At 40.8% G+C, this 21,184-nt stretch overlaps 1 pseudogene; it reads left to right on the top strand.

Moving 5' to 3' along the window:
* Positions 1-371: 371 nt before the first annotated feature.
* LOC143658482 (transmembrane protein 132B-like) lies at positions 372-20,735 on the top strand (annotated as a pseudogene).
* Positions 20,736-21,184: the final 449 nt, after the last annotated feature.

The following is a 21,184-nucleotide window of genomic DNA, read 5'->3' as shown; positions in this document are numbered from 1 at the left end:
ACGGCCTGCCCTACAGATTTTGGACTTTACATTCCCATGGTTATGAGACACTTTTATAAATTTTATATTTATGGATATTTCCTGTTGATTCTGTTTCTCTAGAGAACCCTAACTAATACATCATGTAATAAATTTATATGCATTTTACTGCATTTTTTGATGTATGATGTTTGTTTCATACTCCAGTGGGGCTATAGTAAATAATTGATGTCAGTTCAAGGCATGACAAAAACTGTTCAAGATTATGAAATATAGGACTTTATTTTTCTCAATCTGTATATTTGAAGACTGATATATAGGAAATCATATTTGTTTTTGCAAATTTGCAGAAATTAGGTTATAACATAATGCTTTGGCTTCATTTGTCTTAGAAAGTAGTAGTCAGCACTTGGATTTTATTCACTGATGGTTCAATGACACCTTTAGACATTTATGATCACACGGATTTTCCAATCATTGTCTCATCATTGGATGAAATGGGGGTGTCTATCCAGCCAAATTTCCAGGTGTCCTGTATGGTTGCAGGAGGTGAAGAGCAATGACCCTTGATTAAGTTTGAACTTATGATCAGTGATCCTTGTCAGAAGACAAAGAGGAAAAGTGTGTTTACTGTGGGTGAAGGAAAAGTCAGAGCAAAATTTGAAGAAAAAAAAAAAGAATGAGCACCAAGGACACACCATTGGCATTGAGGGCATAAACTGGGAATGTAAAGACCACATCAGTAATTCCATAGAATGTGAAGGAAATCAGGAAAGAGCAGTTCAGGTGTGGTTGCAACATGTTGCATTCACTGACCAAGAAGAAAGCACCAACAAAATCACAACCCCACAGTCTCCCATGGAAGGGAAGTTACTTGAGTGATGATCCAAATTTCTTCACAAGCTGCTCCATTGGAGGGAAGTAGCCAGATCCCAATAATCTCGATGACCTGTCAGTGACGTAAGTGGGACTGACCTGCAGGTTGGCATGTACACCCTGCTCTGTTTCTTCTGCCTGGTCATTATGGTTTTCTTAATCAACTGTGTTGCATTTGTTAGGAAATACAGTCACAAAAAGTTTGCCATGAGTGAGTAATTTGACATCCCCCATTCCCATGAATTGATCTGGCTGGAGAATGAGAGGGAGCTGCTGGAGAACCCTGTTGGCATGACCCTCCCATCAGAGGCGTGCACCACCATGGTAGACGGGGGACAGCAGTTTGAGAAGAGGAATTTTCTTCTCAATGGCAGCTCCCAGAAGACTTTCCATAGCTGACTTCTCAGACTGTCTGACTGTGTCTGTGGGAAGGTAACAAAAGCAGACCCTATAAATTCTTCAGACTCAAAAATGAAAAGAGTTAAGTTTGACAGTGATGACAACCTCAAGTGGGTCTGCCAAGATGGGGCAGGGCGACTCCTAGGAGTTTAGAAGAATACGTGGAAAAATGGCAGGACCAGAGGGGAACTACCTTCTGATGTTCCTATTTACCTTTAAGCCTTCTGTTTTATTAATGGTGAAGCAGTGAGTTTGATAAACAAAAAGGGATTTTTTTAACAAAGCTCAATTTATGAAAGTCTGGAGGGATCCATTGTAAGTAAGTAGAAGAGGCCTAGAAAATTAAAGCAGCTAGGTTTTACTCTAGGCAATGCTTCTAAAACAGCTACTGTTTGTTAATGTAGAAATTCTAAGACAGTAGTTTTTTTTTTATTAATTAAAAAAAGAATTAACAAAACAATTAGAAATCATTCCAATCTACATGTACAATCAGTAATTCTTAATAACATCACATAGTTGCATATTCATCATTTCTTAGTACATTTGCATCAATTTAGAAAAAGAAATAAAAAGACAACAGAATAAGAATTAAAACAATAATAGAAAGAAAAAAAACCAAAAAAAACAAAAACAAAAAACCTATACCTCACATGCAGCTTCATTCAGTGTTTTAACATAATTGCATTACAATTGGGTAGTATTGTGCTGTCCATTTCTGAGTTTTTATATCCAGTCGCGTTGTACAGTCTGTATCCCTTCATCTCCAATTATCCCTTCTCTTTTTTTTTTTTTTAATTAATGGAAAAAAAGAAATTAACCCAACATTTAGAGATCATACCATTCTACACATGCAATCATTAATTCTTAACATCATCACATAGATGCATGATCATCATTTCTTAGTACATTTGCATTGGTTTAGAAGAACTAGCAACATAACCGAAAAAGATATAGAATGTTAATATAGAGAAAAAAATAAAAGTAATAATAGTAAAATCAAAACAAAACAAAACAAAACAAAACAAAAACCTATAGCTCAGATGCAGCTTCATTCAGTGTTTTAACATGATTACTTTACAATTAGGTATTATTGTGCTGTCCATTTTTGAGTTTTTGTATCTAGTCCTGTTGCACAGTCTGTATCCCTTCAGCTTCAATTACCCATTGTCTTACCCTGTTTCTAACTCCTGCTGAACTCTGTTACCAATGACATATTTCAAGTTTATTCTTGAATGTCCGTTCACATCAGTGGGACCATACAGTATTTGTCCTTTAGTTTTTGGCTGGATTCACTCAGCATAATATTCTCTAGGTCCATCCATGTTATTACATGCTTCATAAGTTTATCTTGTCTTAAAGCTGCATAATATTCCATCGTATGTATATACCACAGTTTGTTTAGCCACTCTTCTGTTGATGGAGATTTTGGCTGTTTCCATCTCTTTGCAATTGTAAATAATGCTGCTATAAACATTGGTGTGCAAATGTCCGTTTGTGTCTTTGCCCTTAAGTCCTTTGAGTAGATACCTAGCAATGGTATTGCTGGGTCGTATGGCAATTCTATATTCAGCTTTTTGAGGAACCGCCAAACTGCCTTCCACAGTGGTTGCACCCTTTGACATTCCCACCAACAGTGGATAAGTGTGCCTCTTTCTCCGCATCCTCTCCAGCACTTGTCATTTTCTGTTTTGTTGATAATGGCCATTCTGGTGGGTGTGAGATGATATCTCATTGTGGTTTTGATTTGCATTTCTCTAATGGCCAGGGACATTGAGCATCTCTTCATGTGCCTCTTGGCCATCCGTATTTCCTCTTCTGAGAGGTGTCTGTTCAAGTCTTTTTCCCATTTTGTAATTGGGTTGGCTGTCTTTTTGTTGTTGAGATGAACAATCTCTTTATAAATTCTGGATACTAGACCTTTATCTGATATATCATTTCCAAATATTGTCTCCCATTGTGAAGGCTGTCTTTCTACTTTCTTGATGAAGTTCTTTGATGCACAAAAGTGTTTAATTTTGAGGAGTTCCCATTTATTTATTTCCTTCTTCAGTGCTCTTGCTTTAGGTTTAAGGTCCATAAAACCGCCTCCAGTTGTAAGATCCATAAGATATCTCCCAACATTTTCCTCTAACTGTTTTATGGTCTTAGACCTAATGTTTAGATCTTTGATCCATTTTGAGTTAACTTTTGTATAGGGTGTGAGAGATGGGTCTTCTTTCATTCTTTTGCATATGGATATCCAGTTCTCTAGGCACCATTTATTGAAGAGACTGCTCTGTCCCAGGTGAGTTGGCTTGACTGCCTTATCAAAGATCAAATGTCCATAGATGAGAGGTTCTATATCTGAGCACTCTATTCGATTCCATTGGTCGATATATCTATCTTTATGCCAATACCATGCTGTTCTGACCACTGTGGCTTCATAATATGCCTTAAAGTCAGGCAGCGCGAGACCTCCAGCTTCGTTTTTTTTCCTCAAGATGTTTTTAGCAATTCGGGGCACCCTGCCCTTCCAGATAAATTTGCTTATTGGTTTTTCTATTTCTGAAAAATAAGTTGTTGGGATTTTGATTGGTATTGCATTGAATCTGTAAATCAATTTAGGTAGGATTGACATCTTAACTATATTTAGTCTTCCAATCCATGAACACGGTATGCCCTTCCATCTATTTAGGTCTTCTGTGATTTCTTTTAGCAGTTTTTTGTAGTTTTCTTTATATAGGTTTTTTGTCTCTTTAGTTAAATTTATTCCTAGGTATTTTATTCTTTTAGTTGCAATTGTAAATGGGATTCGTTTCTTGATTTCCCCCTCAGCTTGTTCCTTACTAGTGTATAGAAATGCTACAGATTTTTGAATGTTGATCTTGTAACCTGCTACTTTGCTGTACTCATTTATTAGCTCTAGTAGTTTTGTTGTGGATTTTTCCGGGTTTTCGACGTATAGTATCATATCGTTTGCAAACAGTGATAGTTTTACTTCTTCCTTTCCAATTTTGATGCCTTGTATTTCTTTTTCTTGTCTAATTGCTCTGGCTAGAACCTCCAACACAATGTTGAATAATAGTGGTGATAGTGGACATCCTTGTCTTGTTCCTGATCTTAGGGGGAAAGTTTTCAATTTTTCCCCATTGAGGATGATATTAGCTGTGGGTTTTTCATATATTCCCTCTATCATTTTAAGGAAGTTCCCTTGTATTCCTATCTTTTGAAGTGTTTTCAACAGGAAAGGATGTTGAATCTTGTCGAATGCCTTCTCTGCATCAATTGAGATGATCATGTGATTTTTCTGCTTTGATTTGTTGATATGGTGTATTACATTAATTGATTTTCTTATGTTGAACCATCCTTGCATACCTGGGATGAATCCTACTTGGTCATGATGTATAATTCTTTTAATGTGTTGTTGGATACGATTTGCTAGAATTTTATTGAGGATTTTTGCATCTGTATTCATTAGAGAGATTGGTCTGTAGTTTTCTTTTTTTGTAATATCTTTGCCTGGTTTTGGTATGAGGGTGATGTTGGCTTCATAGAATGAATTAGGTAGTTTTCCCTCCACTTCGATTTTTTTGAAGAGTTTGAAGAGAATTGGTACTAATTCTTTCTGGAACGTTTGGTAGAATTCACATGTGAAGCCATCTGGTCCTGGACTTTTCTTTTTAGGAAGCTTTTGAATGACTAATTCAATTTCTTTACTTGTGATTGGTTTGTTGAGGTCATCTATGTCTTCTTGAGTCAAAGTTGGTTGTTCATGTCTTTCCAGGAACCTGTCCATTTCCTCTAAATTGTTGTATTTATTAGCGTAAAGTTGTTCATAGTATCCTGTTATTACCTCCTTTATTTCTGTGAGGTCAGTAGTTATGTCTCCTCTTCCATTTCTGATCTTATTTATTTGCATCCTCTCTCTTCTTCTTTTTGTCAATCTTGCTAAGGGCCCATCAATCTTATTGATTTTCTCATAGAACCAACTTCTGGCCTTATTGATTTTCTCTATTGTTTTCATGTTTTCAATTTCATTTATTTGTGCTCTAATCTTTGTTATTTCTTTCCTTTTGCTTGCTTTGGGGTTAGCTTGCTGTTCTTTCTCCAGTTCTTCCAAATGGATAGTTAATTCCTGAATTTTTGCCTTTTCTTCTTTTCTGATATAGGCATTTAGAGCAATAAATTTCCCTCTTAGCACTGCCTTTGCTGCGTCCCATAAGTTTTGATATGTTGTGTTTTCATTTTCATTCGCCTCGAGGTATTTGCTAATTTCTCTTGCAATTTCTTCTTTGACCCAGTCGTTGTTTAGGAGTGTGTTGTTGAGCCTCCACGTATTTGTGAATTTTCTGGCACTCTGCCTATTATTGATTTCCAACATCATTCCTTTATGGTCCGAGAAAGTGTTGTGTAAGATTTCAATCTTTTTAAATTTGTTAAGACTTGCTTTGTGACTCAGCATATGGTCTATCTTTGAGAATGATCCATGAGCACTTGAGAAAAAGGTGTATCCTGCTGTTGTGGGATGTAATGTCCTATAAATGTCTATTAAGTCTAGTTCATTTATAGTAATATTCAGATTCTCTATTTCTTTGTTGATCCTCTGTCTAGATGTTCTGTCCCTTGATGAGAGTGGTGAGTTGAAGTCTCCAACTATTATGGTATATGAGTCTATTTCCCTTTTCAGTGTTTGCAGTATATTCCTCACGTATTTTGGGGCATTCTGATTCGGTGCGTAAATATTTATGATTGTTATGTCTTCTTGTTTAATTGTTCCTTTTATTAGTAGATAGTGTCCTTCTTTGTCTCTTTTAACTGTTTTACATTTGAAGTCTAATTTGTTGGATATTAGTATAGCCACTCCTGCTCTTTTCTGGTTGTTATTTGCATGAAATATCTTTTCCCAACCTTTCACTTTCAACCTATGTTTATCTTTGGGTCTAAGATGTGTTTCCTGTAGACAGCATATAGAAGGATCCTGTTTTTTAATCCATCCTGCCAATCTATGTCTTTTGATTGGGGAATTCAGTCCATTGACATTTAGTGTTATTACTGTTTGGATAATATTTTCCTCTAACATTTTGCCTTTTGTATTATATATATCATATCTGATTTTCCTTCTTTCTACACTCTTTTCCATATCTCTCTCTTCTGTCTTTTTGGTTCTGACTCTAGTGCTCCCTTTAGTATTTCTTGCAGAGCTGGTCTCTTGGTCACAAATTCTTTCAGTGACTTTTTGTCTGAGAATGTTTTAATTTCTCCCTCATTTTTGAAGGATAATTTTGCTGGATATAGGAGTCTTGGTTGGCAGTTTTTCTCTTTTAGTATTTTAAATATATCATCCCACTGTCTTCTAGCTTCCATGGTTTCTGCTGAGAAATCTACACAAAGTCTTATTGGGTTTCCCTTGTATGTAATGGATTGTTTTTCTCTTGCTGCTTTCAAGATCTTCTCTTTCTCTTTGACCTCTGACATTCTAACTAGTAAGTGTCTTGGAGAATGCCTATTTGGGTCTAATCTCTTTGGGGTGCGCTGCACTTCTTAGATCTGTAATTTTAGGTCTTTCATAAGAGTTGGGAAATTTTCAGTGATAATTTCTTCCATTAGTTTTTCTCCTCCTTTTCCCTTCTCTTCTCCTTCTGGGACACCCACAACATGTATATTTGTGCGGTTCATATTGTCCTTGAGTTCCCTGATACCCTGTTCAAATTTTTCCATTCTTTTCCCTATAGTTTCTGTTTCTTTTTGGAATTCAGATGTTCCATCCTCCAAATCACTAATTCTATCTTCTGTCTCTTTAAATCTATCATTGTAGCTATCCATTATTTTTTCTATGTTTGCTACTTTATCCTTCACTTCCATAAGTTCTGCGATTTGTTTTTTCAGTTTTTCTATTTCTTCTTTATGTTCAGCCCATGTCCTCTTCATGTCCTCCCTCAATTTATCGATTTCATTTTTGAAGAGGTTTTCCATTTCTGTTCGTATATTCAGCATTAGTTGTCTCAGCTCTTGTGTCTCATTTGAGCTATTGGTTTGTTCCTTTGACTGAGCCATATTCTCAATCTTTTGAGCGTGGACAGTTATCTTCTGCTGCTGGCATCTGGGCATTTATTCAGATTTCTCTTGGTGTTGGACCCAGCAAGGTTGTAATATTTTTCTGTGAAATCTCTGGGTTCTGTTTTTCTTATCCTGCCCAGTAGGTGGCACTCGTGGCACACGTTTGTCTGCGGGTCCCACCAGTAAAAGGTGCTGTGGGACCTTAAACTTTGGAAAACTCTCGCTGTCCTGGGGGTTCGCTAGCCGAAGCGGCTTGAGCCGGCCCGGGGTCCGAACGCAGGGAGGGTTGCTGGTCGCCGCAGCCAGGGAAAGAGCCCGTCCGAATTTCCTAGTCGGCCCTGGGCAACACGCGTGGCGGGAGGGCGCCAGCGGCAGCGGCCCACCCGAGAGAGTGCACGTTCCCCGGGAGTCACGGGGTCACCGTTCTCCGCGGCCTGGGGGTTTCCGATCCAATTCTCTCAGTTGGTCCGGGGGCTGCGCGTGGTGTGGGCACCAGTCGCCTTGGTTTCAGGGGACCACCTCTCCAATTCTCCCAGCCGGCCCGGGAAGGGGGAAGGGAGTAACTCCGGCCGCTTGCCACCCCGCCCGGTAAGGCCCGCGCGCCTCGGCGATCTCACCCGAGCTGCTTCTCTCAGCCAGCCAGCCGTTCCAGGATGGGGTACGCTGTCTTTTTTATCTCTGTTGTGGCTTTGGGCGCTTTCTGTATCGTTTCTACTCCCCTAGTAGGTGTCCTGGAGAAGAAAATGTACGTGGCCCAAGTACTCCACGAGCTCTGGGCGCGTCCTCCATAGGTCCCACCAAGACAGTAGTTTTATATACTTCCTGGTTCTAGCTTAGTGTGAATGCAACAAATCTCACCCCACAGACATTTTTAGTCATCTCATGAGAAGCAATCATTTGAAATTAGAAAAGATTTGGGCATGGATTTTTCTATTCTAGATTTTATGAAGCAGAGTGGACAGTTCTTACCCTTGGCCTGAGATTAAATATATGTGAAAGATAACTGAATGTAGCTTTCTTTATTTGTTATGAGCACAGCTAATTGTTTTTATATACATTTGTGGCAGTATTTTATTACTTTGAACTCTGGAATTGTTTTTGAAACACAAAGAGAAGAAATTTCAGTCTTTTCTTTGAGGTCTTTTGGATTTACATGTGAGTTTTATTTACCAGTGTTTTCCATGTCATGTTATTTCCTGGGTAACCATACATGATGTCCAGTGTTCAGTTTCTCACTTATCAATATTTAGGGTCAGTTTCAAAGAAGCTTATTCTTGCTTAGTCTTCCCTTCTTCCTTTGTTGAACTTTCTTCCATCACACCTGGAGAAGGTTTTTACTTTAAATAGTATATTGTGAGGGAGGACCATCACTTTACAATTTTCTATATGAAACTTGCAAAATTTGAAGAAATATTGTGAATCACAATCATTTATTTTTATCCTATCCGTGTTGCAAATTCATGAGGAACTCTTGAGGTTCATTTCTGAGGGCTGCAGTACCTCAAAATAGCTGTATGTATGCAAGTACTTTGTGATCAATATAATTTATTATCCAAACTGAAATCTAAAAGTAGGATTGATAGGAAATTGCCTAGGAAATAGCTGCCCATTAAACCTCCCATTTTATCAGAACAAAAATAAAAATAAGTAGAATGATGTTTCAACTTAGGAGAACAGAAATTCATCCATGGACATATAGTGTCCAAAACAAAACAAAAAGTACCCTCAATCATGTTTCCAGCAGAGATAGACCCTATTTAGTGAGTGTACTGAGAGAGACAAGCAATGAGCTTCTCAATGAATCCCCCAAATAAATAACTCTCCCAGAGCCCAAGGAGTAGGTGTTATGAAAAAAACACTACATTTGAAAAATCAGAGGGGCAAGAAGAAGAAAATAATGAAACCCCCAGAATAAGTTTTAAATATAAAATATATTTATACAACAGTATTTCTCATGTCAACGAAGCAAGAATTCCAGATCAGGGAAGTGTAACATTTTATTTATCAAGATGGGATTTCTTGCAAAACAGACACTGGACTAGTATGCCTCATCGTAAGATTTATTGATCATTTGCATTTCTAAGAACTAGAATATTGAGACCAAACTTTAGGAGCACAGTCAGAAGCTATCTGAGGTACTTCACTTAACACCCAAAGGCTAATGACTGAGCATAGAATAGCTCTCCATGGATCGGGAAGACTACAGCCCCACTTCTCCCAGGGTCTCATCTCTTTGGCAGCTCTAAAGCTCTCCCTGTATCTTTTGCCCATAGAACTACATTATGTTATGGGACAGGGTGCAAGTTACAGGTGAGGTGCAGTTGATAACTGAGGCAGGTATTCAATTTGTTCCAAAAGAATTACTGTGAGCCTTAAGAACTGAAACTTATAACATTCCAGAAAACCTTCAATTTGATTAGAGAATGAATGAAACCTGGAGACTAAGGTATTTGCTGCAGAAGGAAGTTTCAAGAAGATAGCAAAAGTTTTGTAGGAAGAGCTCCATCAGTTAGCCAAAGGAAATTGCAAATGCTGTTTAAAGAGTTTGGTGGAGGTAGCCCCAACCCAGCGGTGGAGGGCTGAAGAGAAATTCACATGCTAATTAGGGTACTGTTATCTAAATACATTCTGCTCCTTCTGTAAGATATTTTTAATTCTCTCTCCCTGTTGTCCTCTACCTTTGGCTCAGACCTAATGGCAAATCATTTCTGAAATGGAGGGTCCTCAGCTCAATTAGTTTGAGTCTCACAAACAGAGCAGGTTGCTTTCTACTGCAGAGGAAGAATTTGGGTGAGTGGTATAGTTTGGGGAAGGCATGGTAAGCAAAAGAAACTACTTCTATTGGTCTATCACTATGGTAGCATGGAAATTTGAGCATTTCATGTGCTGTAAGCTCTTGATGTGGTGCAGGAGAAAACATGGGGCATTAGAATGAGCCATGGGTGTCCCAGCAGAGCTGGATGAGCGGGGTCAGCCAGATTGACCTTTGCTCCCCTTTGTTCATGTATGTAAAAACTTAGTTCAGAATGAAAAACAAATGGAAAGGCTGGTGAAAGGAGTTTCCTTTAACATGCAACACACACAAACACAGGCGCATGTATGTGAATATCAAAATTGAGAGAATAAAGTATTTATTGGGAGTCATCAGTGGCTTTCAGTTGTTTTCAGATTTGGCATGAATCTATTCAGACTCACAAAATTTAATTGACATTTTATCTGTCCTAACTATTTTAAGCTAATTAGAATCCATGGGTTATGTCACCTTGTTTTCTAACTAGTCCAATTAAAACTAATAGGCACTGCATCCCAAAATATCTAAACTGAAATGGGAGGTAGAAGATATTAAGTCTTGAAATTGAATTCCCTTGGGCCTTACATATGCCTAAATCCCTTCCAGCTTTTTGTATCCAAGATGGCCACATTAGTCTGAATGAATAACTTGAATCCAGTGGTATTTGTAAGTCCCTTCCTTTTCCACAAGTACGGATGTGCAAACTCATCCTGAGGCCTCACCAGCTGGGAGGGTTTTGGGTCACATGCAGGGAGGTTCAGCTGCTGCAGGAGGACACATAACTTAATTCAGTACAGTAAGGGAGATGACAGCTCCCAGGCTCCAAATAGGCTGCTGAAGGGGCCACAGTGCAGGGCTCTCGAATCACTAACCAGAGCAAAGAACTGGAGATTACTCTAGGGTCTCTTTCATTTGATGGAATGTTTTAAACCTGCAAGGCTAAAAGGACAAGGTTGAGGTTGACAGTCCTCAGTGTGTTTAGTTTTTAAATCAAATTGTAGTTTTTCTCGGAACAACACTGTGCTGGTTTGAAAGAATTTATGTACCCTAGAAAAGCCATGTTTTAATCCTAGTCAATCTTGTGGGAGCAAACATTTCTTTTAAACCCTATTCAATATTTTATGTTGGACATATAAAACTTGAAAAGTTGATTAGATTATCTCCATGGAGGTGTGGTTCCACCCATTCCACATGGGTCTTGATTAGTTTACTGGAAACCATTAAAAGAAGAAGCATTTTGGAGAGAGTCCCATTTTCAAAAGGATGAGAGTACCACGATGCAGAGTCCACTGACCAGTGACCTTTGGAGATGAAGGAGAATGTCCCTGGGGGAGCTTCGTGAAGCAAGAGGCCTGGAGAGGAAGCTAGAAGACTTACTCTCCAGTTGAGAGAGAATCCCTGAACTTCATAGGCCTTTCTTGATTAAAGGTAACCTCTTATTGGTGCCTTAATTTGGACATTTTTATAGACTTGCTTTGATTGGGACATTTTCATGGCCTTAGAACTATAAACTAGCAATGTATTAAATCCCCCTTTTTAAACATCATTCCATTTCTGGTATATTGCATTCTGGCAGCTGCAAACTAGACTGACCACCTAACAAACACACAACACTGTGCATACAAAGAGAAGAGAGGTTTGCTTTCCTGGCTCTGTTAGACTGAACACAGATAGGTTACTTTTCCAGACTAAAATCTTAAAATCTAGCCAGGAAGTTTCTGTTTGAAAAGATCAGAGCAGGTAAAATGAAGGATTATTTTTTGTCCCAGTGCCACATCCATAGACTAATACTTTGTGTCTTGCTGGTTTCTAAGTTGTTTAGCATGCCTTTGGCATTTTATGCAGCATTCTTCTAACTCTTTCCAAAAGGCATCTCCCCTGTGTTGGGATGTTGGGACCACAGTAAATCTCTGTCTATCAGAAAAGGGCACTGAGTCCCACAGCTAAAGCCACAGAGGACCTTCCACTGAACCCTACACATCACTGACACATCATTTCAATAACGACCTTGGTCCTACATTTCAGATTTTATATGGACAAGATAAATGGTTTATAAACTAAGTAAACATCTCCATCAAAATTACATGTGTATGATGTAATATATTTCACATGTTAGGTAAAGGAAAGAAGGATGGTGAAAAATTTGGGGGGGTGAAATGTTTCAGAAATAAAGTTACTTCATTTCCCAGTATAAAGGTATTTTCTAATCAAAGGGTAATGCATCATTTTTATCATAAAAATAAACATTTAAATATCCTTCAGTGCTTCATTACTTTATCTACATATTCCCTTTTTTCATTTTGGTATCTCTGTGGTTTAAATTGTATTTTTTTTTTTGCATGGGCAGGCACCGGGAATTGAACCTGGGTCTCCAGTATGGCAGGTGAGAACACTGCCTGCTGAACCACCGTGGCCCACGCTGTATGTATGTTTTATTTTCAACTAGAGATTTTGCCACCCTTGATGCAGTAATAAATTTAAACCAAAAGAGTTTCTTAAAAGTTGTAGAAGAGTTTTTACCTTCTCATTTATTCTCCTAGCACAGGCTGGGTAAAATTTTTCTCCAGATGTCTCAGAAGGAGGGAGTCTCTCTCTCAGCTCAGCTGAAATGCATGGTGCATTCACTTTTGGGTAGCCCCTGATCTCCATCTCCTTCTTGTTCTTTACTAGATAATGGTTTGGTTTTGTGTATTTGTTTGGGGCACAGTCTGGTATGGACCAAGGTTAGGGTTGCTGGGGCTCACACCAGGGACAGCCCTAGAGATGTAAGGAAAGCCCAATACAGTCAGGGATCCTGTGTGGGGGTAGAGGCTGCTACAGATGGTTCACTTGAAGGCTGGTGCACTGCCAAGTTCCCACTGGCTCTCTTTTGGAATGAAGCACTTGCTGAAATTACCAGTATCACTTTTGGCATTTTGGCAAATGTCACCCCTTGCTTTCATGGTAAAGAGGGGAGTCTCCTTGGCAAAAGCTTGACAAGTCACAATAAATATCCCATTCACAAGCTGGTTTTTCTGCATTTTCTCGAGACTTGATTTAAGCAACTGGGTGTAAACACAGGAACTGACTTTATACAATTGAGGCTGTGAAGTAGCAAGCTTTCCTGTCTAAAACATTGGCCACAAATGAACCAAAATGCTCTGGTAGGTGAAACCACCTCCTTGAAAATATGTACTTTGTATAATTTTTTCCCCATTACAGTCTCATTCTCTTCATTTTCCTTGAACACAGGATGCCTGGGGCTTGGGCTGATCATGTACCCCCTACCAGATGGCAGTACAAATGTGTGTAGCTTGGTAAAATTACTTTTTTAAAAAAAGTAATAATCAAACTTTGGAAGAAGATTTGTGAAAGAATGAACCCTTTATATTCATATTTTTTGGTGTGTATGGGGGTGGTTTGTGCAAAGTGGAAACTCTGCGTCACAAATACTGTTCACATTGACATTCTTAATGCCTGTTGGTCTCTTCATGGTTTTACACACTAAATGGGTTATGGCTGTGGTGGTAATTTGCTTTTAGGTATTATAAAAATATTTTTAAATACTCTAACCTTTATAGGCAATTCTGTGACTCAAGATATGAGCAGGACACTGTCACCTTCCAGGTGGGGAATCACAATTAGTGGGCCGTGAAGTCCATTAGGGAAATTATCCTTTTAGTCCAAGAAAGTAACAATGTTATCAGTTCCCCAGACTGGACAATCTTCATGCATACTTGCAGATGTTACTTGGTTTCAGTTGTTGCACTGGGTCAGTTGTTCAAATGTGCAATTTAAATTTTGTGGTAGTTAGATTCAGTTATCAACTTGGCCAGGTGAAGTGACCTAGTTCTGTAATGTGGACATGAGCCAATGGTACGTGAACCTCATCTGTTGCTCATTACATCTGCAGTCAGCTAGGAGGCATGCCTGCTGCAATGAATGATGTTTGATTTAATTGGCTGGTGCTTAAATGAGAGAGCACAACATAGAACAGCCAAAGCAGCTTGGCATACCTCATCTCAGCACTCACAACTCAGCCCAGGCTTTTGGAGATGCAGAAAGGAATCATCCCAGGGAAAGTTGTTGTTCTAAGTTGTTTAGCATGCCTTTGGCATTTTATGCAGCATTCTTTTCTAACTGTTTCCAAAAGGCATCTCCCCTGTGTCGGGATGTTGGGACCACAGTAAATCTCTGTTCATCAGAAAAGGGCACTGAGTCCCACAGCTAAAGCCACAGAGGACCTTCCACTGAACCCTACACATCACTGACACATCATTTCAATAACGACCTTGGTCCTACATTTCAGATTTTATATGGACAAGATAACCCTAACCCTAACCCTAACCCTAACCCTAACCCTAACCCTAACCCTAACCCTAACCCCTAACCCTAACCCTAACCCTAACCCTAACCCTAACCCTAACCCTAACCCTAACCCTAACCCCTAACCCCAAACCCTAACCCTAACCCTAACCCTAACCCTAACCCTAAACCCTAACCCTAACCCTAACCCCTAACCCCTAACCCTAACCCTAACCCTAACCCTAAACCCTAACCCTAACCCTAACCCTAACCCTAACCCCTAACCCTAACCCTAACCCTAACCCTAACCCTAACCCTAAACCCTAACCCCTAACCCTAACCCCTAACCCTAACCCCTAACCCTAACCCTAAACCCTAATCCTAATCCCTTGTTAGCTCCAACCTGCACAGCTGCCAGCTGGGGAATCCTCCCACCATGGTTGGAATGGACAGCAGCCGTGGGGAGCTTGGAGGTGGGCCAATCATGCACTGTTGGGCCTGGCTTCGGGACATCTGGCCAGGTGTCGGAAGAGTTGGTATGCAGTTGCAGCATCTTGCTGGCCCACCCGTGCTGCAGATCTGCTGTCAGCTGATCTCCCACGTACTGGTCATCCCCCACTGCCCATAGTGGAGCTCCCTGCGTCCGAGCACGTGACCTCCAGGAGCTTTGGCCAGGATAGGTCCGGCTGAGGGAGGAGGAGACTCAAGCACACCATCTGCTGGCCAGACCAGGTAAGTGTAGGTCGGCTGCATCAGACAGGGTGAGGGGTGGGGGGTTGGGGAAGAGGGTGGGGGGTAGGGGATGGGCGAGCTGGAGGGAGGAGAAGCCTCAAGGTCGCCACCTTCTGGGCAGAAGGGGCAAGCACAGGCAAGCAATTCCCTATTTGCCTGTCTTTATTTTTTATTTTATTTTTAATACTTTTCCTTAAATTTTTTATCTCCCACAACTTTAAAAACATATTCTTTCTATACATTTTAGTAGTACTATAATTGTTCATTTCATTACTATTCAATTTCATTTATTTTTTATTGCTATTATTGTTTTTCTCTTAAATTTTCTCTCCCTCTCATGGGCACCAGCCAGACTTCACTCCCAATATATCCTGGGGTGTCTCCTTTTGATTCTAGCTGAAAGTATAATCAAAGAACACTTCCCAGTCCTTATTAAAGACATGAATATTCAAATCAAAGAGGTAGCAAACTCAAAATAGAATAAATCCGAATAATCCCACTCCAAAACACATACTAATCAGACTGTCAGGTGTTGAAGATAAACAGAAAGTCCTGAAAGCAGCACAAGGAAAGCAAACTACTATACACAAGGGAAAAACACATAGACTGACTTAAGACTACTCAACAGGCACCATGGAAGCGAGGAGGCAGTGGTGTAATATTTTAAGATCCAGAATGAGAACAACTTTCAACCAAGAATTCTTTATCCAGGTATGTTATGCTTCAAAATTGAGTGAGAGGTGGGCCGCGGTGGCTCAGCGGGCAAAGTGCTTGCCTGCTATGCCGGAGGACCTCGGTTCGATTCCCGGCCCCAGCCCATGTAACAAAAACGGAAAAACAAAATACAATAAAGCAAGAAAATGTTTGGAAATGTTTCCCTTTCTTCCTTCCTTCCTTCCTTCTATCCTTCCTTCCTTCTCTCTGTCTTTCCTTTAAAAAAAAAAAAAATTGAGTGAGAGATTAAAATCTTCAAAGACAAAGAAAGATTGAGAGAAGTAGTCAACAAGAGACCAGACCTACAAAAAATACTAAAGGGAGTCCTGGCAGCTGAAAGAAAAAGAAAAAGACAGGAAAGGAGGTCTGAAGGGCACAAAATTGAAGAATATGAGCACAGATAATTTAAAGGAAAACAGAGAAAGAGAGAAGGATCATAATATGTAAATCTAATAAATAAAACTAAAGGACAACATGGAAGAGTCAAGAACTGCTTTTAGAGCAATTACTTGAAATGTTAATGGACTAAAGTCACAATTAAAGGACACAGACCAACAGAACAGATCAAAAACACAATCTTTCTATATGCTGTTTATAAGAGATGCATCCTAGACTCAACGACACAGATTGAAAGTGAAAGGATGGAAAAAGATCTTCTATGCAAGCTGTAACCAAAACAAAGCAGGAGTAGCTATACTAATATCAGACAAAATAGACTTTAAATGTAAATACATCATAAGAGACAAAGAAGGACATTACATATTAATAAAAGGGACCAGGACAATCACAAATGCCCCCAATCAAGGAGCTCCACAGTACATAAGGGTATTGGAAAAACTGAAGGGAGCTACAGACATATCAAAAGTAACAGTGGGAGATTTCAATACACCACTCTCCACTTTAAATAGAGCAATCACACAGAGGATCAACAAGGTGAAAGAGAACCTAAACATCAGGATAAATGAATTAGATCTAATAGACATAAAGATCACTATAGGTCAAACCACCATACACATAGTCTTCTCTAGTGCACATGGAACGTTCTCCAGGATAGACCATGTACGAGCACACAAAATGAGTCTCTGCAAATGTAATAAGTTTGAAATTATCCAAAGCACTTTCTCTGATCACAACGGAATATAGTTGGAAATTAATAATCACGAAAGAACCAGAGCTTTCACAAATATATAGAGATTAAACAACACACTCTTAAATAATCCGTGAGTCAAGTAAAATTGTTAGAGAGGTCAGTAAATATCTGGAGATGAATGAGAACGAGAATACAACATATCAAAACGTATGGGATGCGGGGTGCAACAGTAGTTCAGCGGTAGAATTCTTGCCTACCTTATGGGAGACTCAGGTTTGATTCCTGGCAATGCACTTCCAAAAAAAAATTATGGAATGTGGCAAAGGCAGTGCTGAGAGGGGAAATTTATTGCCCTAAATGCCTATATTTAAAAACAAAAATGAGCAAAATTTGAGGATTTAACGGCTCACCTGGAAAATTTAGAGAAAGAACAGCAAACTAACCCCAAATTAAATAAAAGAATAAAAATAATAAAGACTGTGGCAGAAATAAACAAACTGGAGAATAATAAAACAGTAGAATCAATGAAATTAAAAAGTGATTCTTTGAGAAAAATCAATAAAATTCATAGTTCCCTAGCTAGACTAACAAAGAAAGAAAGAGAGAAGATAGAAATAAGATCAGAAGTGAGAGGGGGTCATTACCACAGATCTTGAAGAAATTTAAAAACTGAAGAGAATATTATGAACAACTATATGCCAACAAACTATACAACTTAGATGAAATGGACAAATTCCTAGAAACACATAATTTACCTGTACTTACCCAAGAAGAAATAGAAGATCTCAACAAACCAATTACAAATAAAGAGATCCAGTCAGTCATCAAATGGCTTAGGACCAAATGACTTCACAGGAGAATTTCAGCAAACATTTCAAAATGAACTAACACCAATTCTGCTCAAACTCTTCCAAAATATTAAGGAAGAAAGAGCACTACCTAGTTCATTTTATGAAGCTAGCATCACTCTAATACCAAAATCAGATAAAGAGGATACAAGAAAAAAAAACTACAGACCAATCTCCCTAATGAACATAGCTGCAAAAAATCTTAACAAAATAATAGCAAATCGTATCCAATGCCACATTAAAAGAAGTACACATTATTACCAACTGGGATTCACACCAGGAATGCAAGAGTGGTTCAACATAAGAAAATCAATCAATGTAATGCAGCACATTAACAAGTCGAAAGGGGAAAAATCATATGATCATATCGATTGATGCTGGAAAAGCAGTCAACAAAATCCTAAGCATCCTTCCCTGATAAGAACACTTCCAAAGTTAGGCATTGAAGGAAACTTTCTCAATATCATAAACAGCATATATGAAAAGCCCATAGCCAGTATCATACTTAATGGTGAGAAACTGAAAGCATTCCTCTTGAGACGGGGGATGAGACAAGGCTGCCCGTTGTCACCACTATTATTGAACACTGTATTAGTTCAGTAATTAGCTGAAGCAATTACACAGGAGAAAGAAATAAAAGGCCTCTACATAGGAAAGGAAGAAGTAAAACTTTCATTATTCGCAGAGGACATGATCCTGTACTGAGAAAACCCTGAGAAATTGACAGCAAAACTAATTGAGCTAACAAACAAATTCAGCAAACCCCAAACCCTGAAACTTATTGATTGCAAGATATATCCGTAAATATTTGGAGATGAATGAAAATGAGAATGCAACATACCAGAACTTACTGGATGTCACAAAGGCTATGCTGAGATGGATTTATAACCCTAGGTGCCTATGTAAAAAGAAGAAAGATAAAAATCACAGACTTACCTGCTCACCTGGAGGAACTATAGAAAGAACAGCAAATTAACCCCAAAACAAATAGAAGAGAAATAACAAAGACTAAAGCAGAAGTAAGTGAATTGGAGAACAAAAAGAAAATTAGAAAGAATCAATAAAACCAAAAGTTGGTTCTTTGAGAAGATCAATAGAATTCTTGGACCCCTTGCTAGCCTGACAAAGAAAAGAGAGAGGATGCAAGTAAGCAAAACCAGAAATGAGAGTGGGGCTGTTACTGTTACGATGAATCCTGAAGAAATGAAAGAGTTACAATGGATACTATGAACACACCAACCAACCAGACAACTTAGACGAAATGGACAAATTTCTGGAGACACACAAACTACCTATACCAACACAATAAGAAATAGAGGATCTCAACAAACTAATCACAAGTAAAGATATTCAATCAGTCATCAAATTTGTTCCTACAAAGAAAAGCCAGTGGCTTCACAGGGGCATTTTATCAACCATTCCTAAAAAGAACTAACACCATTCCTGTTCAAACTCTTCAAAAACATTTGAGGAAATTTTATGAGACTAACCACTCTAACATCAAAACGAGATAAAGATGTACGGGAAAGGAAAACTACAGGCCAAATGTACCACAATCAAGTGGGTTTATTCCAGGCATGCAAGGGTGGTTCAGAACGAGAAAATCAATGTAATACAACCTGTTAATAAGTGTAAAGGGAAAATCACATGATTATGCCGATTGACACTGACAAAGCTTTCAACAAAATTTTCTGATGCAAACATTTGTCTGTGGCTCACAGAGCAACCCCCAGATGAGAAGGTGGATAAGGAGGGCCTGGGGTGCAGGATGTAGCCTCCCGGGTCTCCTGCCCCCTCTTCTAGCAGGCTCCCCTCTGCAAGGGGTTGCCCCAGAGCGCCTGGGCCTGCATTCAGCCAGCAGGGGAGAAGGAGCATTTTACTGTGGCAGGCCCTGGACCCAGCCAGGCTCCGGAGGGACTACTGCCAGAGGAAGAGGAGGAGATTGATTTGGGGGCAAAGAGTAGTTTCTGACACTGATGTTTACAAACCAGGAGGTTTGCACGTGCGCTGAGATTCTGTGAGCAATGGCTGTCAGCAGAACCAACAGGCATCGTGCACCTATGTGCCAGGCACACCGCCACTCCTGCCACTGCCGGCACCTGCAGCCGTTTTATTTCCGCCCTTCCTTCCCGGAACAAAGGGGCCTCCGCCTTCGCACCTCGGGGGTCCCGCCTCTCGGGCAGCCCCGGGGCTCCCGGCCGCCCCTCCGGAGCCCTTCTCTGCCCACTGCGCGGCCTGTCAACGCAGGAAGTGGTGACCTCCGTCCCAGCAGGGCTGTCCTGGGGTGACGCGCCGAGGACCGGCCCCGAAGCCATCTACGAGGGGAGGGCCCTTGCGACTGGCTGAGAGCCCGGGCGGACCCACCAGTGTCCTCCGGCCAGCCCCGCTCGTGGCCCGCCTTTGCGACTCGGGTTTTAAAGGGAAGGCCGTCACCATCCTGGGCGCCCCGTCGCCGGCAGCTTTCCTGCCGCCGCGGAGATCAGCTGCGGTGGACACCGCGTGGCCCCCCAACCTGAAGTGTTTATTCTCTGGCCTCCCCGGCTGGACGCTGGAGCCGCCCCGGACCTGGGGAAGGGGCCAGCGTGCCCTGAGCCTTGGGGGTGCGTGGGGAAGGGGAGGCCCGTGTGCAATCTGGCTCAGGACAGGGACGCGCGCGGGGCGCTAAGTCGGCATCAGGAGCCCGGTTGGGCGCTGGGCCTGCCCGAGGGCACGGCGGGGACTGCGGGGTGGATCCCACGGAGTGGACCCCTCAGGCGCGCCCACCTTCCCGCCTCGGCCCGGGCAGGTGCTCGTGGGGCAACCCGGTCTCATCCCCTAAGGAAGGGAGAGGCTGCCTGCCTGGCGCGGGGCGCGCGATGCTGACGGTGCCGGGGGGGTTCCTGCAGCCTACCGCAGGCTAGAGGCCGGGTCTCCCACTGCCCCGGGGCGAGAGGGGCGCAAACCTATTGCTGCCAAGTTCACACAGGGCGTTGTCCGAGGCTCCTGAAGTCGTGCCCTTAATTCTTCTGGCTCCAATCTCTGTCCCCTCCCCGTACCCTGTGCTTTTATAAACAGACTTGAGGTGTTTGGTTTTAAACTCTGAAGATGTGGGATTGCATCCTTTTCCCACACAAAACGCTGCTGGGGCCGTGAGTTCCTCCCAGGGCATCGGGGTTACACTGCATTAGCCAAGGGCTGGCCCCAAAGTGGGTGGACACGGGGAAACCTCTTCCTCATCTGGGTCAGAAAGATGCCCCGAGACCCCAAACCCAATCCTGACCCTAACCGGCCTTGCCCGCACAAGCCGTCCTCGTGCTCGCCACCTGCTGGGGAGAACGGGTAAATGCAGGCTGGCTGACTTCTTATCTGCCTACATTTTTATTGTATTTTATTTTCCTAACTTTCAATTGTCTTTACCCCCTTTTTAAAATATATATTTATTTGTAGCATAATTAT

This window comes from Tamandua tetradactyla, chromosome 16, assembly GCF_023851605.1.
Source record: "Tamandua tetradactyla isolate mTamTet1 chromosome 16, mTamTet1.pri, whole genome shotgun sequence".
In the NCBI taxonomy this organism is placed as follows: Eukaryota; Metazoa; Chordata; class Mammalia; order Pilosa; family Myrmecophagidae; genus Tamandua; species Tamandua tetradactyla.
This window is presented reverse-complemented; position numbering and strand designations above follow the sequence as displayed.